The 22131-nt window shown below is 40.8% G+C and overlaps 1 protein-coding gene across 2 annotated transcripts in view; it reads left to right on the forward strand.

The window, feature by feature from the left end:
- Window positions 1-22131, forward strand: part of HOMER1 (homer scaffold protein 1) — a 720670-nt gene that overhangs the window by 224267 nt on the left and 474272 nt on the right. The gene's annotated exons all lie outside the window — the stretch shown is intronic.

Consider the following 22131-nt stretch of genomic DNA (forward strand, 5'->3'; position numbering starts at 1 on the left):
ATTTAATCCACAATTCAGTCCATCAAGCAGCAGTGCAGGAGTTATGTGCTTGTTGTTGAATATATCTGCTATGCTCACTAATGTCAAACTAGTTAACTGATGACAACTTTTATAAGGTGCAAAATGCTAGTTTACATGCACCTTGGTGCACTTGGATTTTAAAATGTGATTCGTTTTTGAGTATGTGCTTAAATAATTCTTGGTGTTATTTTCGTTTTTTAATTTTAGTTTAATCTTGGATACATACCAGGTCAGTAAACAGCAAGGTTTCAGCAACAGCATATTAGAAAGAGAAAATAAACTGCCAACTTAAAATTTAAACGTCAGCTATGTGATTTGGGGTGTGGGGGAGAGGGGGTGGAAGGATTAGGGGAGTGCAAACTGCAGACAAACAATCTAATAAAGGCCATTCACACCAGGAAAGGCAACAGGATAGTCAAACAGCAAGGGTTCAACACCAGCATATCAGAAAGAGAAAAAAAGCTGGCAACTTTAAATTCAAACGTCAGCAATGTGAACATGAGGGTGGAAGGATTAGGGGAGTGGCAAACTGGAAACAAACAGTCTAATAAAGGCCATTCACACCAGGATAGGCAAGCATAGAGGTGAGTAAAAAAATAAAAGGGAGAGAAATGAAAGGAAAATGGGTGATATGCATGGGAGTATAAGTGATACCATGTTATTAACAGGTGAACCAGGTTCCTTTAGTAAGTCAAGGAAAGATCCAGCAGCAAATCACTGACCATTTATCTGTCAGCCGCTTGTGTGATGTGGACCATATACAAAAGAGGAAGGTGTGGGATAATGGTGGTGATGATTTGCAGGGAGATTCTGTAGCGCAGAGCTAACTCAAATGCAGCAATAAATTATACAGAGGTGGTGCAGAGTGGTCTTGCTGTATAAAAGAAAAAGTAGTCAGTTCGATACTCCTTTGGAAGCTGTACATGGCTACACAGATTTCAGGGTAGGAATCAAGAGAGGGATAGGGATGTAAAACATTCAGACATATGTGGCCACAGTTGGAGAGTTACTGCAAATAGGCTGGAGATAGCAAACAGTAAGAACTATCAGAGCAAGAGATGCTATACATTAGCAAACGTTTAACTTCAGAGTAACCGCAAAGGAAAGTTCTCCTATTATAAAACGTTGAATAGAATAGTTTCAGTAAGTGACAGCTAGTAAATTATAGCAATATGGAGAGCATATCAAACAGCATAACAAAACCACAAAGAGCTTAGTTAATTTCAGTGGTGATGCATCCTCTCACCCCCGACCAAACAGAAAGCTACCTCAATTGATATCTAGCTTTTGGCAGATGGCCAAGCATGCACACTGTTTTGTCTTTTCCAAAGTTGGTATTCTGATAAACATGTCCCCAGATGTTATCAAACATACCTCTGATGGGTAGTGATGCCTAAAATGTTCTACATATCGTGGAGCATTGCCATGTAGGGCAATAGTGTGCATAGGGCTCATCCAACACATTAAACCCTTTCAAAGTGTTTTCCCAGTACATGTTCTAAGAGTGTCACAACCATAGGATGCGCAGGAGGTCACTAACACCAGCATTGAGAATACTGACTACCAGCATTGAGAATACTGACTAAAGCTTGCCTTCTGTACATGGTAGGAAGAACAGTGTCATGGTGTCATGCTCATATTAGTTTACAGTTGTTCAGGTACATTTCTCTTAGATCCATGTCATGTGGTGCCAACAGCTCCTTCAGTCTTCATCAGAGTATTTAATTTATAGACTGTTTTGCCATTCAGTTTTCAACAGTGCCACCCACATGTTCAGAGTAGAGGGTCCGAATGAGAAAGCTGTTGTAATAATACAGCTAAGTCTAGAGGGAATCAACAGTTTATTCAATAGACTCCTTGCACACCATCTCTCTTCTCCAGATTCTCAGGTAAACTCACAGCTGTCCCAACACTCTAAGGTGAACTCCAGGGTGTTCCATTAACCAACATTCCAAGGAGAACACCTGGAGTGTACCATCTTGAGTCAGATTATAAACTACACAAAAAGACTTGCTAACTTAATAAAAAATATAACTATATGAACTAAACCATTGTTAAATAAACTTCATAATAATATGGTATAAAGAATACAGTATATTCAACCACAGATTATAACACATCTCCCTTCCTCAATAATGAAACAAAAAGTCCTTGTGCCATGACAGACGTGTTATTGTTCTTGGATGCTTTTCCAAGCTGCTCCGTTCAAGCAAATCTTCTGCCTTTCCATCAGACTCCTGCATCGTCATTGCATCACGGTAATTGCTGCAGGATATTCTGTCCATGCTCCACACCTTGCCATCCTCCAGTGTTACTACATTCTTTTGTACCTTGGTGATCCTCATAGGTTTAGAAAACTTGCTGCCTTCTTTTCGGGAGGGTTCTGGGAGCTTGACTGTAACCCACTGTCCTACCCTCCAAGGTTTACTTCTAGTACCAAATTTGTCATCATACCACATCCAATATTTTCCTTGATTCTGTCAGATTCATACCACAGCTTCCTCGCGCTGCACCCAGTGGGGTCCCCTGCCCTTCAAGCAGTTAGGATTAATTTTGTTTCCCTGAAGCCTTCCCTTCAGTGAAAGGAATGGTGAGATTCCTGTAACCAAGTTAGGCGTGATATGGTATGACCACAACATGTGTTTAAGGGCTAGTTCCCCTGATTCTTGAGATATTGAGGCCATTTGCAGACACTCCTTGATCATTCTGTTGACTCTTTCTAATAGACCATTTGCTCTGGGATTGTATAGCACCCTTCTAAAGTGGTGGGCATCACTTTTCCTTAAGAACTCCTTCATTGCCTTTGACGTGAACTGTACCCCGTTGTCAGTCACTAGCGTGCTAGGGATTCCCTCCCTCATGAATGCCTCAGTCAGGAAATCAATTACATCCTGATCCTGGGTGGTCACATGACTCACAATTTTGGTCATTATCCAATATGAGTGGTAGTCCACCAATACTAATATGCACCTTCCTTTTGTATTGGAATGAGTAAAGGGTCCTAAAATGTCTAACCCTAACTTGTCCCACGGTTTTATTGGCACTTCTATGGGAGACAATGGAGACCTATGTGTAACCTTAGTCTTATGGCTTATAGCACACTTTACACAATCTCTCACTGTGTTCGCTACCATCCTGTCCATGGTGGGGAACCAGTAGGTGGCTCTAAGTTTACTTTTGGTGAGGTTTCTTCCCAGACGGCCCTTGTGAGCTAAGCTCACGAGTTTGTCCCACAATTCACCGGGAGGTATTATTCTCTCTCCTCTCATCACCATGTCATTGGAAATATGGAGTTCCGACCTCACCTCCCAATACCCTTCCAAGTGTTTGGACCTTTCTGACCACCCCTTGACTATCTTTTCCCTTAACAACTCAAATGTCTGATCATTCTTTATTCCCGTAACCCATTCCTCTTTGGTAAGACCTGCCAAGTCCACATACAGTACAGGTTCAAGTGTGCCACCTCTCCTCATCCTCTCCCTTCCTTGGTAATCTCGACAAGCAGTCAGCTATGATATTTTTCTTGCCAGGAACATACTCCACCCCAAAGTTAAAGTCCTCCAAGCCTAGGATCCATTTGGCAATGCACGGAGGTGCATGGTCTCTCCCTTTGGTGGTGAATACGAAAGTGAGAGGTTTGTGATCTGTCCTGACACTAAAGGGTAAGCCCCACAGAAATAATTTAAAGTGATTAATGGCCCATTAACATGCCAGTGTCTGTTTCTATTGTGGAGTAGTTCATTTCCGCATCTCTAAGAGATCTGGACGCAAACGCTACCATTTTCTCTTGCCCCTCCACCAACTGATATAAAGTGGCTCCTAGACCCTTTCCACTGGCATCAGTAATTAGCAATGTTTTCCTTTTTGGGTCAAAGTTTCCTAAACTCGGAGACTTGGCTATAGCCTCCTTCACGTTATCAAATGCTGCTTGGCAATCCGGACTCCACTCAAAGGAGATATTTTTTTAACAGGGTTCTCATAGGTGTTGTGACCTCAGCAAAATTGTGTACGAATTTTGCCATGAATTCTGCTAACCCCAATAAGGATTTGAGTTCATCCTTATTGGTGGGTGCTGGGGCTTCTTTCACAACAACAACCAGATCACATTTAGGTTCTACACCATCCTTCGTTATTTTATGGCCAAGGTATTCTACTGATTCTACACCTATTTGGCATTTATCCCTCCTGATGGTCATGCCGGCTCCATCCAGAGCTTTAAATACCTTCCTCAAGGTGGAATTATGTTCACACTCTTCATTTCCATAAATCAATATGTCGTCCTGAAAGCACATTACTTTGTCAATTCCTTGTAAAATACCTTGCATGATTCGCTGTAACACTGCTGCAGCAGAGGCAAGGCTGAACGGCATTCTGCGATACCTGAAGGCCCCATGTGGATTAATGAGGGATGTGAGGGAACAAGATGAAGGATGGAGTTCAACTTGATGGTATGCAGAAGATAAGTCTATTACACTAAAACATTTGGCTTGACCAATCATGCTTATAATTTAATTTATCCTGGGTAGGGGAAACCTATCAACCCATATATTGACGTTCAAATCTCTCAAGTCAACACATAGACTTATGCCTTTACCACAGGTTTTCTTGGTGACTACAATGGGGGCCAACCATAAGGAACTTTCTGTAGGTTCTATGACCCCTTGCTCCACCAGTCTGTTCAATTCTTGTTTTAACGGTTCCTGCATGAGATAAAGAATGGGTCTGGCCTTATGAACCACAGGTATGGCATTTTCCTTTACTTCAATTCTGTGTTGATAGTCCTTCAAGAGTCCTGACCTGTCCTCAAATAACTTAGGAAATTCCTCACATATATTCTCCCCCAACCTAGGCTTGTTCACCAGAAGAACTTGTTCCTTGTTGTTGGGGTCTAGCTTGATACCTAGCTCTTTTTTATGCTTCCACCCTAACAAATTGGATCCCTTGTTCGTGAAATACACATTGCCATTAGTATGACGATCCTTAAAGGTTATATGTAGCTTTAACATTCCCTTCAGGGGTATGGGATCACCATTATACCCTCCAAGATTGTCAGCTGGTTGTAATTTATATCCCTTGTTCTCAAAACCATCTTCAAATACACTGTAATTCATAAAAGTGAACAAGAGTCTGCAAATGCCCTTACGCAGATGCCATCTAATTCATTATCACAAGCAGGATATACATTGTCAGTCTGGCTAACTTCAACTGTTTCTTTTACTTGTAGTACAAATTTATTTTTTAGATCTTGAACTTCAACTTTCTGCATGGCCTTTTTATCATTCCTTTCGTTCTTACACACTCGTGCATAATGATCTCTAGCACCACACTTCCTGCATAAACAATTGCGAGCAGGATACATAGGGTTATTAGCCAGGTGTCTACTGTTCTCACATCTGAAACACTTACTCTTACCCCCGTCTATGTTAACTACTGTATTTCTTTTGACAGAAACTTCATGTATCCTCGTGTCTTCCTCCTGACTAAACTCTCCATTACCACCTCAGACTCTGAGGAGAGTTTAATTTCCTTCATACACTCTGCTGTATGCTCTATACTTTTTACTACATCCACGGCTTCCTTCGGAGCGGGATTATGAGCCAGTAACTTTTCTCACACCCTAGGATTATTGGTGCACCTCACTAATTGATCTCGAATTAAGGAGTCTCCCAGATCTCCAAAATCACACGTGTTGGCCAAACCCCGCAGACATGCAATGCAACTAGACACCTTTTCGTCTCTTCCCTGTGTCCTACTGAAAAACGTATGTCTCTCTAGGACCACATTGACCTTATGCCCAAAATGACTGTCCAACTTGTTGACAGTTTTTCCATATTCATCTAAACTTTCTCCCTCATCCTCCCTCTTGTCATCAGGATCTGCCAAACTTTCGTAGACTTTTCTCCCATGAATACCTATGTTATGCAATAGTATATGTTGTTTTCTCAAGGCCGTGAACTTCTCCCCACCTATTGCTATTAAATATGACTCAAACAATTTTGACCATTTCTTCCAAGGTAGGTTAGGTTCACTTATTTCATTGAGAAACAAGGGAGGTTGAGACATACTTGCTGCTGCCATGGTGAAATATGTGATACAGTGACCTTAGTCACTGAGATTGTACTGAAGCAAATGAACCACACATGCACTTTGTTATTATAACCAGTGGACACTTGTCATAAGATAAACAAAAGTAAAGCAGCTCATACACCAAAGCCCACCATCAATTGGAAAAGGGTTACCCACACAATCCTTAACCAGCTCTCTGGAATGTTTGAGTCACCATGGGCAGTGTGTCCAACCAACAATGCACACCATACCCAAAATACTAAGTGTTGACACAAACCTATAATTCAGTTATAACACAGGAAAGTTATACAATAAGCTGTCCTTTTAGTCCTTGTCCTTATGCCAGTGTTACCTTCACAACCTTCAATCACACCTCGATGTCATGAAGTACACAATAAGGGTTAAATGAGTACTGCAGCCGTCCTCAACGCCTTTGCCAACTCTACCTATTCTCTCCCGCTGGCGCGCCGTGACAGAAGAGACTCGATCAGCCAAGATTCAGAGGGGGCCGGGCCAGGAGTCGGAATTCCACCTCACCCGGAACTGCAATGGTTCTTCATTGACAGGGATTTGCGTCAGGAAGCAACAGCGCTCCAGCTTTCCTGACGCGACGCCCCAACGTCCAGAAGTGTCTAGTGCTTGTTCCCGTGGTGGTGCTTCCTCAATCGCCACTGTCTAAGAGCGGGTCAGACAAGTATGACCTGACGAGCTCACTGATAACTGTGCCCAACTGCCGGAAGGTTCCGTCCCGCTTAACGGAATCACGCACTGCTGCACCGTCGGGTAAGTACCTGGAGCGAATTTGATTAGAAGTAAGCTTACAGACGGTTTACCTCTTCTCTTTCTCCTTCCCTTTAGTTTTCCTCAGGGAGCTATACCATCCGCTCTCCCCCACTACTTCAATACCATATGTGGTATAGAGAGCGTTCTTTAAATAGGTTGCAGACAACACATATTCCTAAACAGGAGCAGAGCTTATATCTTCCTCAACACAGCGGAGCACCAATGCCTTAATCCTCACGACTCCAATATAATCCACTTACTAACGTAACGCTCCATAACGAGATGGTGGTGCAAATCAGGGTCAAGGAGTCTTCACTGCCCCTTGCGCAGTAATACCATCCTCGTGGCCAAAGAAAGCTGTTGTAATAATACAGCCAAGTCTAGAGGGAATCAACAGTTTATACAATAGACTCCTTGCACACCATCTCTCCTCTCCAGATTCTCAGGTAAACTCACAGCTGTCCAACATTCTAAGGTGAACTCCAGGGTGTTCCATTACCCAACATTCTAAGGAGAACACCTGGAGTGTACCATCTTGAGATAGATTATAAACTACACAAAAATACTTGCTAACTGAATACAAATTATAACTGTATGAACTAAACCATTGTTGAATAAACTTCATAATAATATGGGATGAAGAATACAGGACAGTCAACCACAGATTATAACAGAGAGCTATAAATATCTGACACTACACCCGTCACTCTAGCCCATGATTTCAAATAAGAAGCGATATGTGAGTACTTTAGGTTGAGTTTTTAAGGAGACAGATGGGCAGGATGACAATCTGACTCCAGGAAATAGCTTTTTTCCTGAGTATCTCCTGTTTCAGTTTCAAAGTATTGTACCATTTAAAAATGCCCCCCACCCGCAAAATCAAGCCTGTTGTGGAGATACCTGCCAGTCTGGGCATTGGAAAGGATGACCATTATTCAGAATCTGCAGTTATTCCACAGTGGAGTGTTAAGGTGTAAGAAGATTTCAGTGTTCAGTGCCTTAAGGACAATCTTTCATGTGCGGAAGATTATTACTTTAAATTTTGGCTTGTCAGTGTCCGCTGTTGGCTGTGGTGTGTTGTACATTACATTTGTGCCAAAGCCATGGAAATCCAACCTAGCAACTCTTTCTCAGTTTTGACCTATAATTGTGTTTCACAGATATATAAAAATGTATGCAATCTGGTGAAGGTGATGTTCCTTGTAGTATAATCACACAGTTTTGTTTGCACCCAGCTGTGTCACAAATCTAATCTGTACATTTGTATGTTTTTTATAACGAAGAGCATTGGATCTTGATAGGGGCAATACCAAATAGGTTATTGAATCTGGACCCAACGCCCATATTCAGTCAGAATTTTTCCTTACAATGAGAGTGAATTCTCCCCATCACACTAAGTCAGCAATAGCAGTGATGGGTTGTCTCAAGTCATATTGGTAAGTCCAGGGTTTCGCAGGCCCCTTAAGTATTTCACATTTGTAGTGACTCGTTTGAACGGGTAACATGTTACAAAACCTTTATAAACTACTTTGCCATAGCTTGGTTATTTCGCCAGTTAACCTTACAGCCTAAGTGAGCAGAGAGGCATGGCACAAGGCCCATCATATTGGGTATAGATGAATCTGACTTGGATAACTTCAGCAGTATGCCATCTACATAGAGCAGGAATTTCACTTTAGCTACTGGTGAAGAGAATTCAAGCTGATATTGCCTTAGAGGTCCTAAAGCCAAGATGGAGTGGGGAGATGGCCATCTCTGGCATATTCCTTTCCGAACACAGAATGATTTTGACTCTAATCCACCAAAATATACTTTAGCTGAGGGTTCCTGGTAAATTCAGTGTAGCTTGTCAATGAAGGTTCATCCTTAAACAACATTGTCTATAGTTCTGACCAAGTATCCCTATTCAACTTATTCAAATGCTTTCTCAGTATCCAACAAAAGCATTAACATGTCATCCTTGTTTTTGTGGGTTTAACATAAGAGATTTTTTGGAAAGTAGTTTTTGGACGACCTGTCCAGGGTGTAAAATATAATTTTAAGCTGCACATGTCTTATTATCAGGGCAGTACTGTAGCCAAGGTCTTCATGACAGAGGTGAATAGACAGGCCTGTAGCTGACGCAGAACAATGTATTTTTGTCAGATTTTGATAGCAGATTGGTGTTGGGCCTCTCCTAAGTCTCTCCTGTGAGCCCTTTGAAATTCCGTGTTTTTGGAGGAGGGGAGCATAAACATAATTTACAACACATTGTGTAAAAAGGATGAAAAAAATTATATCATGTTCATGTGGTCCCCCTTATCATTCTCAAGCATGCCAAAAAACACATACATAATCGTTTCAGCTCCTGTGTTCGAAATCTGTGACCTTCCTCACTTCCATACTTCGGTGCTCTTCATTTTTGATATTCACATACTCAAAGTGAGTGTCACCATCTTGTCATGTTGGCAAGGTTCTGATTTGTGTATGCCTGGTATGACCGTCTAGAAAAAAAAAAAAGCTTTAGACCTGGTCTTGAGAAGGCATTGCAGTAGTGTGCCTTTGCTAATCTTCCAAATGCAGAGTAAGACAGTTATCCAGGATGAAGACATTCAAGGGAAATTAAATTGTTGCAGTTAAGAAGAGGCTTGAAATATGCAGATCTGGTTCATAGCTTAACTAACTGGTGTATGGTAGGTTCCCACTTGTAGCAATAAAGTTAAAGCAACCAATTGCCAATTATTCTTGAAAGTTCCTTGAAATATTCGAAGATACTTCTCAAAAAGTTATCCAAATTGAAATGTATTCAGAAGAGATGGATTAATTCCAAGTGATTGGTTTCCTTAGGGAAGAAGTCTTTTGCCCCACAAATGTTCACCCTGAAGTCTAGCAATGCTTTGTGCTTATGTCATCCGTCATATGTACAAAACAAGGTTCCAGTAGGAATCACTTAGAGGTACTGCAAAAAAGCTTCTGCAGGGGCTAGCTTACTCAGTGGCTCTGCTAACACAATTAATGTGCTGCACAATCATAAAGGTAGTGGTTTAATCAATAGTTGATTGGTTCGTACATGTATGAACATATATTTGATTGCAATAATTCCACTTAGTGACTACATGCTACAAGTGACAGCACAGTGAAGGTGAAAAATAAGTGCAGAAACAAAATACAGAAAAGCAAAATACAGTGTGCAAAATATAGAACTGTACAATTTAATGGTATATCTACTCAGTGTTTTATATTATATGATGATCCAACATTTCTGAAGCGATAAGTTCATATACATATAGTTATACTTCTTTTCTATATATGCATTGGTTCTAATACAGAAGTAATCAACACTGATTTAGCTATAGCCATCAAAATCTGTCCTTAGTACATCAGCAGTATTTGTATGTTATGTGATAGTGTTATGCGATTGAGTATGTTTAATGGATTATTTAGTAAATAGGTCCTCAGTGAGTACCAAATGTCCTTAGGTTTGGAAGTGCGTGGTCATAATTTGTCATAGATCTCTAGTAGTTGATGCAGTATACCAGCGCTTTGAGACAGTTTTCATTGGCAGAGCTCGACATCTACCCCAGCACTGTGCAATGTGTCTTTTCATAAGCTTCAATGCTAGTCTTTTGAATTTCCTGTTGTCAGCAGGTATATGCTTAACCATTCCAAGAGTGAATATCTTAGGCTCCAACGTGATGTCGCTTGCTATCATTTTGGACAACGTAGATAAAATTTTCTCCCAATATTCATACATTGGGGGGCAAAGCCATGACAAATATAGAAAGTTTGCATCTTCTGCACCTAATCAAGCACAGTGCAAGTCGTCTCTAAGTCCTGTTTTCATTAGATTTAGCGGGGAGTAGTATATTATATGCTGGAATTTTAAAGTGTGTTATATTTGAGTATATTATTAAGTGATAGGGTACTATTTTGCGTGCAGAAGTGGATTCAGCCCATGGGTCATGTAGATCAATATTCCATCTGTCCTGTAGATTTGATAATCTGGTTTCTGTTTACCTAGTGTTGTATAGCGGCACAATGTAGCAGTTGTAGATGTCCACAGCACTCTGGAGAGGTGGAGGTTTGCGTAAGAATGTGGGACACGCACCTTTGCATGCTGCCCATAGCAGATAATATAAAATGTTACAATTACAGATGGAGTTGCACTACTAGTCAAGACTGTAGACTGGATAAAGGCCCCATTTCGCTAAAACAAAGTGAGTGTAGTAAATCTAGCGCTTTTCTGTTGCTCGATAACAATAATTTTGGATGAGGGGCAAATCCGTGGCTTATAAGAGCTCAAGGTTGGCTCTATCTCTCAATCATCCCCATTTGCTGCAGTGCACACAAATGTGCTTATTTCCGTCCAAGATTGAGGCATGTATTGAGGGAGTATTGCTTGAAGTGGTATCTTTTCCCACTGCCTAATGAGGCAGCCATACAGATGAATGGAACCAAATGTGTGCATATTGGGCCTGCGAACAGATCTAGTACAGTTCAAAATCTGGTGTAGCAAAAACTCCCTGCTCATAGAGAAGTGTAAGTATCTCCCATTTCAATCAAGGACTCTTAACCTAGCTTAATCATTAATGTCCATAATTTAACTAATACACTTGTGTGGATCTACAGTGGAATATTATTAAATAGCTATAGCTGTGGAGGAAGACCATCTTCATTAAAGATATCCATCCCACCAAAGAGGGGAGGAGGAAAATTCAGTGATTTACCTGGTACTCCACCCTTGGACATAGCAGTACAGTAGGTTTTGCTTAGAATTGTATCTGCATCCCTGCTGACCTACATGCCTAGATATTTCAGTAAGTCCTCAGTACTTTACAGCTAATGTTGTCACTCCAAGGGAGAGAGGAAACACTTACTATTTGCACCAGTTAATATGGAGGCTGATAGATTTTGCAGCGGTCCCTGGCATCTTTGGTGCGGACGTATTCCAGCATTCCTGCACTTGATTCAGCCTGCCTGACATTTTCTTCATTTTCCGTTGTTTGGTAGATTGGTCTACACTATACAGTTTACGGCCACGGCTCACATCGGAGCAGCAAGCTTGCACAATGTATACTGTGACATGTGAACTTGTTGTTAGTCCTGAGGGGGCCTTTACACATGAGCCAAAACGAATCAACACCTACCCATAGGGCCACGATCAACAATCAAAGAAAAAACACAAGGATTCAAACCTGAAGGAGAACATGCAGTATGCAAAATATAAATGCCTTGTTGCTTGGATATGAAAGAAACCGTACAATTTCACCTGACAGAATCGTCTTTGGCTAAATGAGATTGCCAATCCAATAAGATGATGTGATTATTTTATCAAGAATGATTGGTGGATTTATCCCTACAGAGAACCTCTATTCTCCATAGCACTCTGTTATGATAAATGACAGATGATCCTGTGGATCCTATATAAATGTATCCATGTCATCTGCATACAGCAATATGTGGCTTTCAGTCTGTCAGGTTAAGTGCTCAGTGTGAGTAGTGTTATCGTAGTCCGACCGCAAGAGGTTCCAATGCAGTGGTAAATAGGATCGGCGAGAGGGGGAATCTTTGCCTCGTGCCTCTTGTTAGCTCTGTGTGCCCAGACATCATGCTGTTAATGCGGGTGCCTGCCACTGGGACTGTATATAGTAGTGGCATTCAGTCTAATCATATGCAGCACACCTATCCACTCTAGTATTATGAATAGGAATTCCCGTTCAAGCAAATTGAATGCTTTGATTTCATCCTGTAGGACCTCCAGTGCTTTTACACTAGTATGCTTTTGATTTAGTAGGGCTAATAGTGTGCACAACTAGTATGGTGTAGAGATTGGGCCTATTTGGGACAAATTTCGGTTGGTTTTGTCTCACTAGATCTGGCAGAATGGGAAGAAGTCTGGAAATAATTATTTTATCCTGTATTTTAGTGACGGCACTCATTATAATTCCCATAGTGTTGGATCCTCTCCAATACATTTTAGTATTACCTCTCTTAGTTAGTTTGCCAGATCTTCCTCAAAATCAGACACCAGGCGAGAAGACATCAAAGTGTCATATTTCTTATAAAATTCACCCGCAAGCTGTCAGGGTCGGGCGACATGCTGCTCTGCATACTCCCTATTGCCTCTGTAATCTCAAGAGGTCAGCTCTAAACTCTGGATGTCCCCTAACAACGCAAGGGCAATTGTATCCAGGCCTTCTGTCAACTGTGCTTTATTAGCATGGGATTTAGAGGGGTGTAGAACTGTGTAGAATGTGGTGAATCCTGTATAATATAGTCAGCCTCAGGGCAGTTCTGTGTCCTGTCTTTGACAAAAGTGATGACTTCACTTGAGGCCCACAGTTGTTTGGCCATTTCTGCTAGGGTCTTACCCGATTACTCTCTCTCCCTATATTGTCAGGCCCTCAGTGCTCCCCATTTGATCTCCCCCTATCAGCTGTGCCATTGTATTCCGATTTTTGTTTTGTTTTGTTGTCTGCTAACATAGTAGCACTAAAATCTGCATGTTGTGGATCTCATTTCCAAGCTTATCCAGATGCGGTATGAAGGGTATTTATTATCCTGCTTTGTTGCAATTTGCCAGCCCCTCGAAAACAATCTTGAACACTTCCTTGAGTGTACATGTTTCTTTTATCCGCCCTACATTGTGCCTGAAGTATTCTACTATCTCATCACTAATATCATTGCAGAAGGTAGTGTTTATTAAGGCTTCAAGTTGAAAACTTCTGGAAAACACCCTGCAAGTTGCAGTCAGCCATTGCAGTGTCAGCAGCACAGGAGAATGATCTGCGTGATCTAGCGATGTGTTGGAATGATTATACTCAGGCAAACGTATGGTTAGCCAAAAGTCCAACCTGGACGATGGGTTAGTAAAGTGGATGGGAAAGAACCCTGGTGTGCTCCAGGTTGTATCGTTCCCCAAACATCCATAAAGCTATGCTGTGTCATATTCTTAAGTGTCAGCAATATTGCCTCTGGTGGGTGGTTTGCGGCAAATGTTGAGTCATTTTGAACTTTTGAAAATCCCCAGAGAGCCCTCCCACCCCTCAAAATATTAACGTCCAGGGGTACAGTTGCCAAATCCTGTTTGAAGTAGCTTGATGAAACCCCTGGTAATTTACATTACGACCAATTGTATTAATATATGTAACTTGTTTATTAAGCAGTATGCCCTTCATCTCTATGAAAGTACACATGTTGTCCTGTACAGACTGAAGGGAACGCCTTTCTTCACGAAAATAAGTACCATGGATGTAAGCTCAATACAATGATGCAAATGTGATTGAAGCCCATTTATTTGCGATTAGCTTGCTTGATATTGAGGATAGGTGCGTTTCCTGATTCCTAGCCAGTTGTATCTTATGTCTGTCTACATATGCCAGTACTTGTTGTGTCTTAAAAGAGCTGTTCCTTCCCCCACACCCCTCCTCCCCACATTCCCTGAAGGAGAAACCAAACCATCTCCCCTAAATGAACAACTGTCAAAAATAGCGCTAAGTGACGGGCAATAAATCTTTAATAGTGCATAAGGTACGGATGATGACCACGCAAAATGCAAAAAAAAAATCAGCAATGCATTATATGACCAACAAAAAAAACATGGACATACCTAACATTATTTGCAAGTTCCTAGCATTGCAACACTCTGTTGCTGCTTCTGAGTGAAATGCTAAAATTTAGGCAGAAAATACCAAGCCTAAAAATAGTTTCTTACGATGGATTGCATAGCATACATTTCCCAGCGATAACTAGCCGTTTAGCTATTCTGTATCATAGCCTTTGCTTAGGAATGAGAAGCTATGCCGGGCTGAAGGCTACTTCTCTGCGGCGCTCTGAGAGCCCTGGAGCAACTGCTGTGGCTGGTTTGTAGCATCAAACAAGCATGACCTCTGGCCTTTAGGTCTGCTATGAAGGATTTTCATAACACCTGATCACCAATTTTTATCTCATGTTTATATGTTTGTCAACGCAAACAAGACAAAATAAGTATGGCGATAAATGCGTAATCTCGATTCACATGTAAATATTTTAGCCTTAACTGTAAGCGTCCATAATTAACATGACCATGACCATAACATAAACAACGAAAATATGTCAGCCTACATAGGACGTGATGCTAACACTTCTGTGCTTGTCTAAACTTAACAGTTTTTAATCAAAAGTGATAAGAGTCTGCAAGCAAGCACATGATAAACATAGACGAGATTTAAACGGGCCCTGTCACAGTTTTCATGACATACCTAAATAGTTAATTGATAAAGTAGCATTTAAAAGATATCTATAATAATATCTAAAAACACATGTAATGCTCCTTTGGATAGTAATAGGAAAATGCGGTATGAATTAATGAATCAAAGCATGTTGATTCAATGTTGCATAAAATGTTGAGTGCAATTTTGCCTAAGAATATGACCTATTATTATATACGTGTTAATAGATTAAAAACAAGCCAGGTAGGGCATTGTATGTGTAACTAATGTAGCTGGTTGCAAAAGGAAAAATAAAAATAAAAAAAGAGGTACAAACTGTCCTTTAGAACACTCTTTGTCTTTTTGTTTCAGAAAAAAAGGAGCAGTCTTTTTCTCTTTTACACAGGAGATATGACTTGAACATAATTTTTTTCCAAAGTGGTAATGGGGTCATGTAGTCTCCATAATAATATCCAGCGGTCTTTGCTTTTTCCTTTAAGGGATGCGGCATCTGGAACAGTGTATGTTCCCTGTGTTGTTTCTTTGCCTTTGGGGTAGCACTCTAGGTTGATGGAGATGAGCTGAACAGCTCTTGTAGATTCAGAGAACCCAAGAAGGGTGACATTCCTTGTGTGTTGGCAGTAATTGACATTGATTGTTCAAGCATTGAAGCGGTTGCCATCTCGAATGTTTGAAGAGTGACTTGCCCATCATATTGTGCACATATCACAATTGGCAACTACAATGCACAGCAGTAGGATTGCTACAACAAAAGGGGTCGTAGCAGTTATTTCATATTGATTGAATCTATTGGTAGCCACCCCAAAGGAACTTCCAGAATAGTTTCTTTCAAGCAGCTTATACATCTAAAGACTGGTCTCATTTGTGAAACATCCAATATGCTCACCGACTGAGTCTAGTACTCACTAAGAGCAGTCCAGCATTCTTGTGCCAGATAGAACGCTAGGGTAACATTGCTTCTCCGTGTGATACTCCCATTTGAAATTCATTCTGCAGGTGGGACTGGCTTCATTTTGTTGTCTGGAGGAAGATGAGAATTCCTACTGAAGGATTGTTGGAAATCTGCCTAATATACTGGAGACAAATTAATGGAATTATGAAGAGATAAGTCCAAAACCAGTCAATAAACCAGATGGAATGGTCTTGAAGTCAGTTTTGTTGGATGAATTATATTGTGTGTACAAAATGTCTGCAGAGTGGGTAGGATACTGAGCTTGCTGGAGCTTTTGAATGTTTGGCACAGCACTGGCTGCCGTAAGTGAAAGGGTTCTGCTGCTGACTTTCAGGAGACCTTTTTTAGTATTAACATGACAACTGGTTTATTCAGCTTAACAAGGTGCATATTATATCTCTCTGTTCTGGGCCAAAGGACGTTGTCAAACTGTTGTTTAGGAGGAGGGTACAAGGTTACTCCCCAGCGTAGTATGATTTCTAAAACAGATAACAAATGTACTTGGCCTTCAGTCGATCTGCAACATGTATTGTTTGTGATTGTTAAATAGGACTTATTATTTGCGTGTGTGTTGTCTGGGATGGACGAAACTGGTGCTGTTACCAAATTACAGCTTTATTGTGGCTTCAGAGGTTTACAGGCTCTGTGCAGAGTGATGGAATCGCAAAGGACTTAGTTACCTTAAGGAGTTGACCATCCATGTACTTATGAATGTGGGGTTGTCTTGTGTGTAACAGTCAAATTTAAACAATAACTCTCATGAATGGTGGGGGAGAGTGCTGTGTATTGTTTCATACCAATCCAAGGACTTGTCTAACATTCCTGAAAATGAAAGGGAGTCACAGGCAGTGAAATGACTCCCTACAGGAGCGATGTGACATGAGTCTTCTGCAACAGAAAATGGGGCATCTTCCATCTCTTCAGTACTTAATAAGGTAAAGGTGGCATCTCTGGTAGCCATGATTATTTGTGTTGAGGTCAGATGCTAGGTTTGAAGATGGCACTCTTGTTAATGAGCTGCCAAGGCACTTCATTTGTTTTAATGCATTTATATCGTAGAATGTATCTGTGTAATAGCTCACAACTTAGCCTATCCATGTTGTAGGTGACCTAAGTCTTCTTTTAGAAGATCAAGGGCCTTTGACATTATAGTGATAATAGAATACACTAGTTTGGAGAGTGTCTGCAGGCCATTATCAATATCCTTAAAACTGTTTTGCATTATTACCCTGTCAATTTCTCAAATTCTTTCAGGAGCTTCTTTTTCTTAGTATATTTGCATCTCATCATAGATGGCATAAATTGTTGTAAATGTAAAGCATTTAACTTTAGTTGGGTGTAGACCCAGCAGGAAGTTATTGAAATCCATTGTTTTGCTTATTGTGGACAGATGCTCCTTCACACTGCAAGGCCGGAATATACTAACCATTGTTTGCACAACTTATACCACACTGTATGTGGTGACAGTCACAGGTGTACATTTGCTGTTCATAGGGTTCGGGTGATTAGCTAAAAGGCCAGTAATTTTGGAAAGAAATTGGTTCACGCAAAGTGGATACAATTATTGAACTATAGGAAACAGCACAGTTTTATCAGGAATATAATGTCCATTTTGTAACAGCAACATTATGATCAACATGATGATCCACATTAAAAGGAAGAGCACTGTGGTTGCAGAATTAAAAGACCATGGCAGTGTAAAATGTTTGTCACAAAGCCAGTTGCAAGCACAGAGCCAGAGATGATGTTGAGTAGATGTGGAGTGTGTTGGTATTTCATCTTGTTCATATTCATAATCATTTTCATAAGGTGTTATTTTGTGAAAAGGCATCACTTCAATTGAGGTTGTTTCATTTGGTGGTTCATAGTAAACCATAGCAGTAGAAATTGTTGGAATTGTTGAAATCTGAATAATATGTTCTTCAGTGGAAGTTAGAGCTTGGTGTAAAGATGGACCCAAAGTAATTTTTAAAGCTTTACATTCCCTGGATTGGGACTAGAGATTTCAGCTTGACTGCTTTCTGCACTGTCTCTTGGGGTAGGTACTTTAGAGCAGGGAGAGGTTGTAAGGCAGAACACCAAAGACTTCTTGATGTCAAGTGGGGCCTGCTGAACAGAATTGCCTACATAATGCCTTTTAATGTGATAGTTGGACACCTTACTGTTTTGTTTTGAACCAGGCAGTGGAGTCAGGATTAAAGTTCTTATGCTTTCTACTCCAAGACCTGAACAGGTAGGCTATTTAGTGACCCAACACCTGTTTATTGGGGATCGTTTCTTGAAATACCTTGCCTAATTTGGGTGCCACCCGTCAGCAATTTTAGGAACCATATCCTTGCTGGTGGCGGAGTGTGAATGCTCCAGATTAGTTAGTTTGTCTCTGAACTCTTGGATGCCCTGCAAGGCATTCAGATGTTGTCCAGGTCGAATTCTTTGTCTTACAGTACCTTTCCAGATCTGTCAAGTTCATACATAGATACTCTGAAAAGCGCACATATGGAGTGCGACCACCTAACGTAGTCAAAGTATTTAATATTCCATACTCATTATATGGCCATCTCAGTCCTGTACTTAATACTCTCAAGGCTTGCTTAAGTGTACCGCTGGGGCACTGTATTAACCCATTACTGTCTGCATGAAAAGGATGTGAGTAATGGTGACATAGTCCCAGAGCAGATATAGCATCCCTGAGCGCCCTTATGGTGAACGCAGAACCATGATCTGAATGACAAGTATGAAATGCGCCCTTTGGTACTAGGCACTGCAGGTCTTTTATGACCGCTCAATCATCAGCATTCCTTTGTGGCCAAACCCACTGGACATTGTAACATGAATCAGCAGAAACAAATATATACCTATATTGGTTTACTGGATCAATTGGCATAGTATGGTTAAGGTGAATTACCCCAAACGGGTGCTTGGAGACAGTAAAAGAGTCTGCAATGGTCTTGCAATAGTAGAAGGTTTTATTTGTTGGCAGATATTACATTGTCATACATAGTTTTTCATTTGTTTAGGTAGATAAAACCACCAGTATCTCTGCTGAAGTGTGGCTACTGTGGCACTTATTCCAGGAAAGATGACCGCTCATGAGCTGCTTTAATTGGACCTCATCTAACCTGCTCATTAGGAAACTGTCTGTCGCCCTCTCCAGGTTTTTTGTAACCATTTTTTATTGCCATTATCATTTTCAACAGCACATAGGCATGCATTATGCCAATAGTGGCTTACAAATGCATTAACAATTAGCCCATTGTGGGTTCATACGGGTTGGCACGACCCATTAGTAACATCAGGAATCCTTGGTTCAGTCTTTACAAACCAGAACAAACTGCATTACCAAGCAATCTGTCATGTGATGGCAACTACCCATTAGTTTACAACATAAGCATTACAATGCGTCTCTTCCAGATTGGGCACAGATTGTTCTCAGGAGGGACCACACTTAACTGGGAACAGCATTGGGAATCAATGTTTAAAAAAGTCTCGCAAAGTGGTGAAACACGGTACAAAGCCATGAGTGTGATGTTAACTGTCCACCCCCTCTTCGTATGTTTGTAAGCACAGGAGCAGCACATGCCTGTTCGCTGTCGCCCTCTCCAGGTAATGAAACCATCAGACTGTTATCTTTATTGAAGGTGTAGAATTAATTGCAGGTAGTGCCATGTGGAGGCTTTTCATCTTTAGATGTTGCCAGATGTCGCTGCCAAAATGTTTGTGTTGATCTTGTTTTGAGATCTAGCTACAGCTGCTACTTTGTGCTGCTACTTTTGTGGCTAAGCCAGCTGCATAGTTTCCTTTGGTGGTACACAGAAGGTTGAATCCAACACTATTAGTGTGGAACTTGATAGATCAGCCTTCTGTGGTGCAAGCAACAAGGCACACCATCCTGTGAGCTAGTCATTGCAATCATCTAGAGTTTTTGTGTGTGTATGTAGTGGTTTGAATTCGTAGTGTCAAAAATTCTCTGTACTACAGTTCAAGCTGTAGAGTATTTCAGTTTAGTACTAAACGTAGGCTGTGCAGAGCTGTCTGTTTAAAAGTTGCTGTTTTAGTCCTCAGTGGGTAGGATGTTAGGAGTTGATGGTATGTCCTGTTTCTACTGAAGAAATTCATGAGTGCAGAGAGTTGGAACATACTCAGAGTTGAATTTCAAGGGCACTTAAGGATGCAGTTCACTGCACCCAATGCAGGTGTAGAGTATGAGTACTTGGAATGCTTGCTTTTTTCTATGCTTCTAGTGTACTTATAGGAGAAATTATAAGTTTGAGCCATATGTGGCTGGAGATATACATGCTGTGCATACTCCTGCCATCTAGTGTTGGGCCTGGGCGTGTGCACGTTTTTTTGTTTTTTTTCAAACAAGCATTTCATGTCAAAGTATTGTGACTCCTCCTCTTGCCGGTGATGTGCATGGTCATCGACTTCTTTGTATGTTGGGTGCGGACGTGTGTTCCTGTGCTCCGGTTCAGCACTTTTGTGGTGCTCTGTTTGGTACCTTCACTCCATCTGTATTGTTTCTTGATTGCATTCGTCTTTCAGGGATGTGGAATTTAATAAAATATCTACTTGTCGATGGGTCAAGTTGCTTCATGAATCTACTTGTTCTGTAAAAGAAAAAACCTAATTGTCCCTTTGGTGACATATAATGCGCTGACAAACTATGGCAGCAATCACATTATATAAGAGCTCTGGTACTGGTCTCTCTGATTATACCAGGGCTAATACTACAGTAGGGCTCGAGTTCTAGCAATTTCCTAATTTTTGCACCTTTCTGCAGATCGATATACTGGGGCTGAAGGTAGCAGTAAGGAATAGTTCCAGGGTTGGGTTGCCCTTTTAAGTCTGTGCAAACCTACTGACTTAATGGGTCAGAAGTAAAACTTCTTCCAGGGTTGGCAAAAAAGTGTCTGGAGGGAAAGTGAGCCTGTAAATGCTCAACAGATTTTTGCATGAGGAAATCTAGATATGCAAATTTGCTCGTGGTAAAATACAGTTCACAAACATTTTCTAGCAGTACAATTTCCTGGTCTGCTTCTGTAAATTATTGTGAATTAATGAAATGCGTAAATCTGCACTCATGCAAAGACATATACCATGGGTGCACTTTTGTGACTTTCTTTAACAATTCAGCCCCTAATTGGGTCTGGCGTTAACCAAGACCTTTTGTTTTTAATAAAGTTCTATCTCTCTTCCTATCCATCTATTGGCTTGCTTCACTGTGAATGATCACAATCTGCTCTTACACAAGGAGCATATTAGCACACAAAGTAGTTTTGTTTAGTGCCAGAAATGAACTACTATAGCAATGTTGCTTTCGGAGACCCCAAAATATTCTTGCTTTTTGTCAGTGTTTGTTACAATAGCGAGGGCCCAGCAGCTCCCACATTATTAAACCTTTACAAAAGCCATGTCAAAACAAGATACGCATTGACAAACCCAAAAGACTGACCACCAATGTCGGATTTATTAGCTTTGCCAATGCATGTTTATTTTCACGTTTCCCATAATCGTGTTCAAACTGGTTACAGTGATGTTCCACTATAAATATTGTTTTAAAATACCAGCATACATCAACATATTTTTTAAATGATGCTTCAAGGAAATAGTACCTACATTTTCACAGTAGTTTAGCAAAACTTTTTTTTCCTAGTTGCATCTTTTTGAGAACATTTTATTTTGAAAACAATGAATGATTAATCTTGCTTTCAGGCTTCTGCAAATATTTGCATCTAATCTGAGAGCATTCTGGGAGCTGTATACATAGCCTCATATTCTTTATTACTGGAACCACTGTCAGTGGTGCAGTCTGAGCTTACAACAATTAGAGTGCTCACTAATAATACACGGTTTGCATTAATGAACCATAAATACAAGTTCAAACAATATTAATACATGTACACAAATATTACCTCACCTGAGACAATTCCCTTCCCTGCTCCATCAGCCAAATGATTTTTGCTGCATGGGATTGGACCTACATGTCCCAAGGACAAACAAAAACCTGAAAACTTGTTCCTGACCCCAAGGAATATGTCTTGGACGTCGGGCTTTAGGAATTCCAAACCTGTGCTCTTTTTTTCTTCATCTCGGATTGGCGACTCCACCTGGGCCTTCACG

This window comes from Pleurodeles waltl, chromosome 1_1 (assembly GCF_031143425.1).
Source record: "Pleurodeles waltl isolate 20211129_DDA chromosome 1_1, aPleWal1.hap1.20221129, whole genome shotgun sequence".
In the NCBI taxonomy this organism is placed as follows: Eukaryota; Metazoa; Chordata; class Amphibia; order Caudata; family Salamandridae; genus Pleurodeles; species Pleurodeles waltl.